Raw genomic sequence first — 12,298 nt, 5'->3', positions numbered from 1 at the left:
GGAAGAAAAGGACGGCCTCCTCATCCTTGGAGGCCGAATCGCCGAAGAGGGAAAAAATCCCCTTCCAGAGGCGTCCACCACGGCTACCAATAGTAGCCCGAAGTGGGATCCCAGGGCCCAGCCCCTGGTAAAATCATGAGTACACGAAATTCGAATACGCCTAAGCGCCCAGGATTACTAAGGTGCAATATTTTAACTTGCGACATACTTTGTGCAGCCCGGCGAGGTCTCGCGCCGAACTGTCCTCATTGGAGGATTCGCTGAGCTCAGATGCCCTGGAGAGTGAGACGCCTCCGAAGGCCCCTAGGCGTGACACCGAGGTGTCATCTCAGCAGAACCCAGACCAGGGAGGGCGCACCTCCGGGGTCGGATACATGGGAGCAACGGCTCCCATGAACGTCGACGGCGGGGGCGATTTTAGATTTGGCCCGCAGCCGGACATGGTCCTGGAGACCTTTGAAGCTCCAGGATCCGGCAGGCAGCCCCCCTTGATAGAAGGAGGCAAGCCCGCCCTGCCGGCAACCTCTGTCCAAGCAGAGCTGCAGGGCGGCCTATCGATAGCGCTAAAGAATGCGTCCATCGTCGATGAACATCGCTCCCTTATGGGTGTGGTGATTGAAAAGTTTCAGTCCGCTGAGAGCAGACTAAATGAATCCTGCATTAGCCTTATAAAACACTTTGAGGTATGTTTTTAGAAATCGTTGAAGGTTGTCATAGTATGAACAGTAGCCCCTGATGCACTGTCCGGTGAAAGAGAGAGAACCGGACAGGGGATCAAATTTGCGCTTCATAGGGGACTCAGTTAATGACATATACCTCTTTGTTTGAAAACAGGCGTATGTAGCGACGACCGCCTCTCATACTGCGGAAGTGTCTGGACTGAAGCAGAGTTTGGAGCAGGCCTAAGAAGAACTTGCTGAGTGAAGAAGCAGTTGGAGGACAAGCAAGGTATGTCGAAACCTTTGATAAATTAGCACAAATGAGTAGTTGTGCCTGATGAAATCATTTGTATTGTGTGCTCTAGGAGAAAATGCCGAAATTGAGGCACTGAAGAAGGCTATGGCCGAAGCCAACAAGAAGGTCGCGGTGGAGCAGGCTCTTCGCGAGAATCACGAGGCCAGGGTCATTGAAGCTAAACCAGAGCTCCAGGAGGCCGTGAAGAAAAGCGAGACCTTGGAGCCGAGTCTAGCAGGGAAAGAATCCGAACTCGCCCAAGCTCTCCAAGCTGCAAATGATGCTCGGGAGGAAGCCCGAGGTGCTCTAAAGGACATTCAGGAGGCAAGGAGGATTGCGGCTGGTAAGGCTTTTTTACTCAAAGCAATTTTTATATAGTAATAGGAGAAACTCTAAGCGACAAACTGATTTCTTGTTTCTCCAGGAGTGTTTGCGGACCTGCCACGCAGCATCTGATGATGCCCAATTCTACCGGGCTGAAGAGAAGAAGTCTGTGGAGAAGCATTTTTGGTCGCAGTATTTGGCGCTGAATTATCCGGTGCCCTTTGTCGATCAGCTGAAGCAGCTGATCGAACTGCACCAGGCGGTCGAACTAGCCATGAAGGACTTAGTTGTCCGGTTGTGGCCCGCTGAGCCAATTCCAAGCAGTTACTTCGGACTCGTGAAGCGGATTGTTGGTGCTTGCCCTCGGCTCGAAGTCATTAAGTGGTCGGTCTGCATAGAAGGTGCACGCATGGCATTTGTCCGTGCGAAGGTGCACTGGGGGAAGCTTGATGCTGAAAAGCTGATGACTGAGGGACCACCAGAGGGTAAGGAGCACCGCAAGCCCGAATTATATTATGATGGTGTCCTGAAAGGAGCCCGCCTTGTGGCGGAACAATGTACCAAAGACACTATATTTCCCTGAAGGCAGTCATGATGTCCTTTGTAATGCGGGATACTGGCACTGTTATTATTTATTGCCTGTTATATGAAAGTTTTTTCTTCCTGTGTGGCCGTTTAGTATATATGAATCCTGAGAGTTGGCTAGTCGTCGGCTTCTGCCCCCACGTAGAAAGTACGGGGGTGTTCGGGACATACTTGAACACTCTTTATCCCATTTTTGGGTCCTTGAAGGAGGTGTTCAGCACATCGAACCAGGCAATCAAACTATAGGGCTTTATCACTCACATTTAGCCATAGGAATTCGAGTATGGTAGGCGCAGCCCTTGGTGTTCGGAAGACCATACGAGGGGCTCTAACAGCGCCTGATCGAAAGACCGACCCGTCGCACTCTGCATTTGTTATGGCATTATGCGGAGTAAATCCTTAAAGATTTTACAACCTCTCGAATAGCTGACCAGTTCTCGTCGTATCATGACAGTCAGTTTTCGGCTTTCTCTACTAAGGTGCTCGTCCGGAAGAACCGGGACACAATAGCAGTAGTTCTCCCAGCACTACCTTAGTCGATGGAGTGGAACGTAAGGTACCAAAACATGGGAGCCGGGCAAACCCAACTAATGACCCAAGACATGATTCGGAGCTGATGCATATAGTGTTATAAGTTCGGGGTGCCGAGCGACCGAGAGGGTGGCCGGACTTTGTTGCCATATTATGAGGACAATGAAGCCCCTGGCATAGTGGGGCATGACACTATGTGCGAGTGTCGTTATGACGAAAAAGGCGTCAATGAGGAATGACGGTCGGTAAGTGTCATATAGTTCTACATGTTGTAGTGGAGTGACACGCCTATGCGTATAAGTGTGGTTTATGCTATGAAAGGAGGTATATTGGCGGAACCTGTTGCGGCCGGACGGAAGGAAGCTATGTGCGGATCCAAAGTGTATCCGGACTGTCTTCTTGGGGAATACTTGTGTATTCCCTCTTTGTGTGTCTGAGCTGATTCCATGTCGCCAGTCCTGTTCGGCAAAAAAGTGAGCCTGTAAAGAAAAATGCTTAGAGGCATTTGTGTGTCATAGGGTGGTTGATCGAAGCCTGGTCGAACCGGTATATCATGCCATAAAGTAGCTCGGACTCCTTTGTTGGTGTCCAGGGGGTTGGCTGTCGAATCGAAGTTCGATAGAAGGGCACAACTCGCTATCTCAGCGGCGATATACTTTCCAATCTTGGGGTGGAGTTCGGCCTTGCCCATAATTGTGACCATGTCACATGGGTTTGGCATGATATGGTGCCACGTTGAGTCGAGCCAACGCAGTCCGTCCCGGTAGTATATAGTAGTTACTGTATAAGGGGATAATGCCGAAGACTTACTCTTCGGTATGGTGTTTGTTTGGTGATCCGAAGACAACCTCCAGGGTGGTGGGCCTGTAAGACTTGGCCTTTACACCTGGAATGACATCTTTGAGAAGATGTTTTTAATGGGTTTGATCCTCGAGTGATCAATACCTATCTGGTGAACTGTGTGTTGGCGCAGCAAGTTTGAGCTGCTGTTTATGCCCATAGGAGCTCCTATGAGGTGGAACCCACCAACTGTTGGGTCGATGGTAAGTTCAATTGAATTGCCATGACTGAGATTGGTTGGACGGTCTGTGTGATCGGAGATGATCAGCTGGAATTGTCCTGAGGAGTACACATTCATTCCCTTGTTGGTTTGCGGAGGATTTTTCTTTTACCTCATAATGTTTAATGGTCTGGGCTCCTTGTTGTCTTCATAGATTTGAGACCCCTTTTTATTGTTTCCGGCATGCGACCGGCCATTTTGTTTTGAAGATCCGGCCTTCTCTATTGGTATGATTGGCTGCCATTCCAGGGGTACCATGAATTTGACATGATTGGTCGAGTATGCTGCTCGGGCCGGACGGTCCTGTATTGTTCTCTTTTCGCTGACCGGACTGGGAGCTGCGGAATCCGGCACCGACTGTCGTGTCTTGGGCATCACCATTATTTTTGTGACGCTTATATCTGTTGCGTCGTGGTTTATGGATGCTGCCTCCCGTTTCCTGCGTATTGCCCCGGACCGTGATGTATTGGCGTCGGGGTGTGGGCTTTAGGGCCTCTTTCTCAAGTTGAGGTAGCAAATTGTGCTTTGGGTACCCTTTGGTGGGGCGGTCGAGTCTGTATTCCTCGGCTGCCAGGACCTTAGTCCATCTGTATATGAGCAGATCTTGGTCAGCTTGGAGCTGTTGGTGCTTCTTTTTCAGGCTTCTTGTAGTGGCCATAAGCCATCGCTGGAAGCGAACCTGCTCTGCGGGATCCTCAGGCACGCCGAATTTATCGTCGTCGAGGCTCACCTCGTCTTCGGAAGGAGGACTTTGAGTATCCGTGCATCGCCTGTTCATCTGGGCTAATCTGCCCGTCTTCCTGTCCGGTCTGCTCGAAGGCAGGCTGATCGGGATTGTATTCGTCTTCGGCACCATCTGGATTGTTTTCGTCTCCTGTGATGGTACTCCTGTGGCAGGGCTTAGAGCGGCGCCGATGATGCCCATGCTTTGATTTTTTCCTTGAGGTGTTATCCTCTATTGCCTCATCGCCATTGGTTTCTTTAGGAGTGTCCACCATATATATATCATACGAGGAGGTGGCTTTCCAGCGCCCCGTGGGTGGTGGTCCCTGTTCTTCTCCTGCATCGTTGTCCAGACCGTCGATGTCTTCAGAGAGGAAGTCAAGCACGTCGGTCAAATCATCGACAATGGCAATGAAGTGGGTGGTGGGTGGGTAACGAATTTCCTCGTCGCCTGCTTCCCACTCGAGCCGGACATAGTTTGGCCAAGAGTCTCCTGACAAAGAGAGAGACTTTAGTGAATTCAGCATGTCGCCAAAGGGCGAGTGCTGGAAGATATCCGCAGCGGTGAACTCCATTACCGGAGCCCAACCAGATTTGGCGGGCTCGGGGGCGCGCGGTCTGGAACCTACAGCCAGACACAAGTCTGGGGGTCCAGTGACATAGACTTCCTTGGGGGTGGAGTCCATTTTCGGCTCTACCGCTGATGAGTATGTGGCCTTCGGGGTGGGGTCCATCCACCCATCCTCGGACGACGTGATCTGCCCTGGATTTAGGTCTGGAGCTATTGCAGGTGTGATATCCCGACTATTGTTTGACAGCAGGTCTAAGCCATGCTCGCCGTGACTGTTTGGCGCTCCTGGCGTAGGCCCAAATCCATGGAAGATCAAGTCTCCACGGATATCGGCCGTGTAGTTCAAGTTTCTGAACCTGACCTGATGGACAGGGGCGTAGCTGTCGATCTGCTCCAGATGGCCAAGCGAATTGGCCCGCAGTGCGAAGCCGCCGAACACGAAGATCTATCCGGGGAGAAAAGTCTCACCCTGGACCGCGTTGTTGTTGATGATTGAAGGAGCCATCAAGCCTTGCAGCGACGACACAGATGAATTCTCAATGAAAGCACAAATGTCGGTGTTAAAACCGGCGGATCTCGGGTAGGGGGTCCCGAACTGTGCGTCTAAGGCTAATGTTAACAGTAGGCAGGGGACACAATGTTTTACCCAGGTTCGGGCCCTCTCGATGGAGGTAGTACCCTACTTCCTGCTTGATTGATCTTGATGATATGAGTATTACAAGAGTAGATCTACCATGAGATCGTAGAGGCTAAACCCTAGAAGCTAGCCTATAATTATGATTGTTCTTGTCCTACGGACTAAACCCTCCGGTTTATATAGACACCGGAGAGGGCTAGGGTTATACAGAGTCGGTTACAAAGAAGGAGATCTAACATCCAGATCGCCAAGCTTGTCTTCCACGCAAAGGAGAGTCCCATCCGGACACGGGATGAAGTCTTGAGTCTTGTATCTTCACGGTCCAACAGTCCGGCCAAAGTATATAGTCCGGCTGTCCGGATACCCCCTAATCCAGGACTCCCTCAGCGGCGGCGCTGGAGGTTTCCTGGGGAGAGGAGGAGGCGAATGGGTGGGAATGAACCCGAGCCCCCCCCCCCCCTGCCCCACCTCGTTAGAGCCAGAAACCGCAGACCCCATGCGCATGGGCTAAGTGACACCCGTGCGCACGGGGGTCCCGTGCGCATGGTACAAGCCCGTGGGCACGGGGTATTCAAGAATTTTGACATGAGTGACTTTTTGAATATAGGGCCGAGTGTAGACTCTTACCCCTTCTTCACAAGATACTCGGTCTATATTTCTGAATACGCCGCAAGGTATGTCCTATCACTATGAGAAGGGTATATGTGGAGCACTTGTACCAAAAGAGAAGCGAGAAACACCCACCAAAAAAATTAGAGAGAAAAGACAAGAAAACCAACACACCACACACACGAAGAAAACACGGACACATCCCTCAAGAGAGGGCGGTGGCCGCAGCCACCATGTTTGAGTTTATTTGGTATGGCACCGCGAAGATATGAACCTTGGGCCCAAGACCAATACTCATCTTTGAAGCACAAGTACCATCTAAAATGGCTGATGTAAAAGATTGTGTTTGATTTATGCACTTCTAGGATAAGATAACTCATGAGTTGAGCTAGCTCCCCCTAGACATGTGCCTACATCTAAGCAAGATAATACATGAGTATGTGTGTGTGAGCAAGGATTTCATCCCAAGTTACTTATATCCACGATATTTAGCTCATGCCTTAACTCATGGAATCTTGCTACTTCAAGAGGCTTGGTGAAGATGTCTGCTAGTTGATTCTCGGTGTTGACATGGATTAACTCAATGTTTCCCTTTGCCACATGATCTCTAATGAAATGATCGTGAATCTCAATATGCTTGGTCTTGCTATGTTGAACCGGATTCTCGGCGATCTTGATTGCACTTTCATTGTCACACCAAAGAGGCACTTTGTCACAATTGACACCATAATCCATCAAAGTTTGCCTCATCCATAATAATTGAGCACAACAACTTCCGTCGGCAATGTACTCGGCTTCGGCCGTAGAGAGAGATATACAATTTTGCTTCTTTGAAGACCAACTTACCAACGATCTCCCTAGGAATTGACATGAACCAGAAGTGGACTTGCGATCAACCTTGTCTCTGGCCCAATCCGAATCCGAGTATCCCATTAACTCAAAAGATGATCCTTTGGGATACCAAAGGCCCAAGTTTGGGGTATGAACCAAATATCGAAGGATTCTTTTCACTGCCGAATAGTGGCTCTCCTTAGGAGCGGATTGAAATCTTTCACACATACACACACTCAACATAATATCTGGCCTAGATGCACAAAGGTAAAGCAAGGAACCAATCATAGAGCGATATACCTTCTGATCCACTTCTTTACCATTTGGATCAAGATGAAGTTGACCATTTGTGGGCATGGGTGTCTTCATTGGCTTGACATCTTGCATTTTGTACCCCTTGAGCATGTCTTGGATATAACGTGATTGGTTGATGGAGGTTCCTCCTCTCAACTGCTTCACTTGAAAACCGAGGAAGAACTTCAACTCTCCCATCATGCTCATAGCAAATTCCTTAGTCATAAGATTCTCAAACTCAACGTTAATAGCATGGTTAGTGGATCCAAAGATAATATCATCAACATATATTTGGCAGACAAACAACTCTCCTTTTACCCTCTTCGTGAAGAGAGTGGAATCTATTACCCCAATCTGGAACCCCTTCTCGCTTAGGAATGTCGTAAGGTGATCATACCAAGCACGAGGTGCTTGTTTGAGTCCGTAGAGTGCCTTATGGAGTTCATAAACGTGAGAGGGGTGATCGGGGTCTTCGAAACCGAGAGGTTGCTTGACATACACCAGCTCCTTACGAGGACCATTAAGAAATGCACTCTTCACATCCATTTGATATAATTTAAAATCATGATGAGAGGCATAAGCAAGCAAGATGAAAATGGATGCGAGATGGGCAACGGGGGCAAAAGTTTCACCAAAGTCCAAGCCTTCAACTTGGGTGAAACCTTGTGCCACTAACCTTGCCTTGTTCCTTATTACTTGGCCATGTTCATCTTGTTTGTTCTTGAAAATCCACTTTGTCCCAATGACATTATGATATTCCTTGGGTCTTTCCGCAAGGGTCCACACTTTGTTGCGGGTGAAGTTGTTGAGTTCTTCATGCATGGCATCTATCCAATCGGGATCGTCAAGTGCATCTTCCACCTTAAGGGGCTCAACACAAGAGACAAACGAGTGATGTTCACAAAAGTTTGCCAAACGTCTACGAGTAGTTACCCCCTTTTTGATGCTTCCATAGATGTTCTCAGTGAGATGTTGAAGATGTTTTAGCTTGGTGGCCACTTTTTGCTCTTTGAGGTCAAGCTCTTCTTAACTTGGTTTTGCACTTGATGAAGAAGCTTGCCCTTGGGATTGTTTTAGCATTGGAGACACCCTTCTCTTTGTAACCACAAGTTCTTGTTCTTTAGGAAGTGATGAGGATGAAGACACTTGTGGTTGGAGTTGATCTTGATCTTGATCATGACTTTGAGCTTGATCTTGAGCCTCGATAATTGGTTCTTCATCATTTGGAAGAGCTTGCTCTTGATCTTGCTCAGGAATATGAGGGACTTGATCTTGTTCTTGGATAGGTTCATGATCTCCCGAAGCATCATGTACAAGTGGTGTTGGTGATGACTTCCCTTGTGGAGACTCCACAAGAGGGGCTCTTACTCCTTCTTCTTCTACTTGGACATGGGTTGTTTCTTGTGGAAGAATGTGGCCTATCCCCATTGTCCTTACAGCTTGTGAAGGAGCCTCAACACCTACGACACTAGGAAAAATTTGCTCCACATGGGAGCCATTATCTTCATCAAACTCCACATTTACCGTTTCCTCAATGCACCCGGTGGATTTATTGAGAACTCGGTAAGCATGAGAGTTTGATGCATATCCAACAAATATGCCCTCAAAGTTCTGGACTCAAATTTAGCTAACCGGGATTTCTTGTTTAGAATGAAACACTTACAACCGAATACCCGAAAGTATTTGACTTTAGGCTTTCTCCCGATTAGGAGCTCATATGGGGTCTTGTTCTTGAGCTTGCGAAGATAAGCCGGTTTGAAGCATGGCAAGCGGTGTTGATGGCTTCGGCCCAAAGCTTGTATGGAGATTTGTACTCATCAAGCATGGTCCTAGCCATCTCAATAAGAGTCCGATTCTTCCTACCCGCAACACTGTTTTGTTGGGGAGTATATGGTGCGGCATATTGGTGCTTTATCCCCTCTTCACTCAAGAATTCATCCATTGTATAGTTCTTGAACTCGGTGCCATTGTCACTTCGAATTGCCTTGGTCTCGCAGTTATGTTGACATTGAGCTTCTTTGGCAAAGTTGATGAAGGTTTCTTGAGTTTCATCTTTAGTCTTGAGGAAGAAAACCCAAGTATATCTTGTGAAGTCATCAACAATGACAAGGCAATACCCCTCCCTCCCAGACTATCATATGTTGGAGGCCCAAACAGATCCAAATGAATAAGCTTAAGGGGCCTCGAGGTGGTGATGACAGTCTTCACTTTATGAGCTTTTTCATGAATCTTTCCGGCAATGCAAGCACTACAAGGATGATCTTTGGCAAAAGACACATTGGTTAGTCCAAGGATGTGCTCCCCCTTTAAGAGAGCTTGTAAATTTCTCATACCCACGTGGGACAGCCTACGGTTCCATAGCCACCCCACGTCGGATTTGGCCATTAGGCATGTTGCAAGATGAGTTTTCTCTTTTGAGAAATCAACCACGTAACGGTTGTCTTCAACATGCCCAACAAAGACCACTTTGAGATTGCTTCTCTTAACGACGGTCACATGGAATTCACCGAAATGTGAATCATATCCGCCATGAGCCAATTCAATAGTTGAAAGTAAATTGTAGTGAAGGGATTGTACAAGCATGACATTTGAAAGTGACGAATCATTAGAGATTACCACCTTGCCCAAACCCAATACCTTGCCCTTGCTATTGTCACCAAAAGAGATGTTCGAAGAGGCCTTGAGTGAATCAACGAACTCCACAAGCATCTCCCTTTCTCCGGTCATATGATTGGTGCAACCACTATCGATCACCCATTGAGTTCCACCGGAGACATAGTCCTACAAGAATCAAGCTTTGGTTATAGGTACCCATTTTTGCAATGGGTCCTGGTGAGTTAGCAACAAGGGTCTTGGGGACCCAAATGGTCCAAGAATAATCATCATAGTTAGTTCCAACAAATTTTGCAAAGGTATAGCCATAATCTCCTCTCATGAGGACATAAGATGGATTGTTCATGCCGGCAAAATTCTTGAGAGTGGCCTTGTCCCTAGTGACCTTGCCACTCCCAACACCCTCCTTTTCCTTCTCCTTCTCCTTGTGCCCTTCTTGCACAAACACTACCTTTTGGGGAAGGGAGGGAGTCGAACCGATCTTCTTCTTGTTCTTCTTCTTTTTTTTTCTTACCATTCTTAGATGCGAGATCAAACCCAACTCCCTCCTTGGCAACACACTCCTTTTGGTTGCTCAAGAGGTTGTTTAGGTTTTTCTCCCCTTGGATGCATGATACAAGCCCTTTCTCAATTTGGGCCTTCAACTTTTTATTCTCCTCTTGAAGGGAGGTGCAATCATGAACAAACTTAGCCGTACAAGCATCATCATTTAAATCTATATGAGATACGGAAGTGAGAGCCTTAATGGTTGTAGCTTTTAGTTGAGCATAAGACTCGGTGAGGGCAATGAGGTCACCTTTGACAACCTTGGAACTAGTCACAAGGATCTCATGCTCCTCAACAAGTCTTGTGTGATCAACTAGAAGCTTTTCAACTCTAACGTTAAGAGCATCATCGTTCTCAAGAGCAAGTTGCAAAGCATCATTGGTTTTAACAAAGTCAATTTGATGAGCCTATAAGGCTTCCTCAAGTGATGCTCTCATGACACTCTCTTCATTAAGTTCGTGCTCGAGGAGATCAACTCTCTCTTTTTCCTCTATAAGGAGGTTTTCAACGTTCTCAATAAAGTCATCGCGTTCGGAAAGTGACTTAAGGAGATCGCCAAAACGAGCACGAGCTTCACCATGAAGAGTTTTCATGAAAGCCATTAAGGATTCCTCATCATTATCCACCCCCTCATCACACTCATCCTCCACTATCTCACATGAGACATTGGGAGTGTAGTTGTCAGGTTTCTTGTATTTGGACTTTGTTTTTACCTCTTTGGCCATGAGGCACTGATGAGTGAAAGGCTTGTCCTTGTTTGGAGAGTCGAAGAAGCCGGTGGTGGAGGAGGAGGTAGTGGCATGCATGGCAAAGGTGGTCGTGCCCACTTGATCGTCATCACCGTCATCTTCATCTCCAGACATGTATTCTTCATGAACAAGAGCTTGTCATCCTTCCTCTTTGCAAACTTGGTGAACTTCTTCTTCTTGAGCACAAGCTTCTCGGACTTGTCTTCACGTCTCTCATACGGACAATCATGAACAAAGTGTCTTGGGCTGTCATAGTTGTAGCATTTCCTTCGTCCAAAGGATCTTCCTTGAATATTTTTTCCTTTGTTTGCAATAGTCCCGGAGTACTTCTTGACTAAGAGTGCCAAGTCTTCTGCAAAATCATTTGCTGGGCACGAGGTGTCAATGTCCTCCTCACATATCTCTTCACTCACTTCTTCCTCCCTTGAGGGTTGGCTTATCACTTTCTTGGCCTTCAAAGCAAGATTGGAGTTCTTGGTTGCTTGAGCTATTGCGAAGGTTTTCTTGGACTTGGTTTCCAAAAGAACATGAGTAGAGAAGGTGGAAACAACTTGAGCCGCGGTCAACTTGTGATAGTCCAGACATTGATGCATCCTCATAACCATGGTATGTTCCGTGAGAACCATAGCATCTATGAACTTGTCCTTGATGAAGTCATCATTTGCCCAAGTGCACCCAAAGGTTCTCAAATTGAGCACAAGGGACTTCAACCTTCGGAAAACCTCTTCTGCGGACTCACCCTCATTCCTCACAAAGAGATTGACTTCTTGCTTGAGCAAAGCCAAACGAGATCTTCGAATTGCTTCATCTCCTTCGAGAGCTTCCTCAAGGCAATCCCAAATTTCCTTTGCGGTTTTGAGAAGAGCAATGGAGTCACTATAGCTTCGGTCACAGCGGTGCGCAACATGTTGTGTGCAGTTGCATTGAGTTGGTCATCAACCGCTTCCCTTGGAGTGAGATTCATTGGGTCCTTGGGGTTGAATCCATTAACCACAATCCACCACAGTTGAGTTGAAGCACTGCGCATGTAGGACTCCATATCTAGCTTCCACTTAGCAAACGCATTAGCTTTCAAAGGGGGCGGAGGCCCAACAGGATTAATGCGAGGATGTTGCAAAGGTTGAGGAGAGTAAAAGGGTTCCACATCATTGTACGTGGGGACTTGAGTACGAGCCGGAGAAGCAAGAGGTTCCCTCGAGTCCTCCGCATCATGGACAACATTTGGATCAAATGAGTTTGATGTGGAGGTTGATGGCTTCAAGCGAGCATCA

This window comes from Triticum aestivum, chromosome 6B (assembly GCF_018294505.1).
Source record: "Triticum aestivum cultivar Chinese Spring chromosome 6B, IWGSC CS RefSeq v2.1, whole genome shotgun sequence".
Taxonomy (NCBI): Eukaryota; Viridiplantae; Streptophyta; class Magnoliopsida; order Poales; family Poaceae; genus Triticum; species Triticum aestivum.
This window is presented reverse-complemented; position numbering follows the sequence as displayed.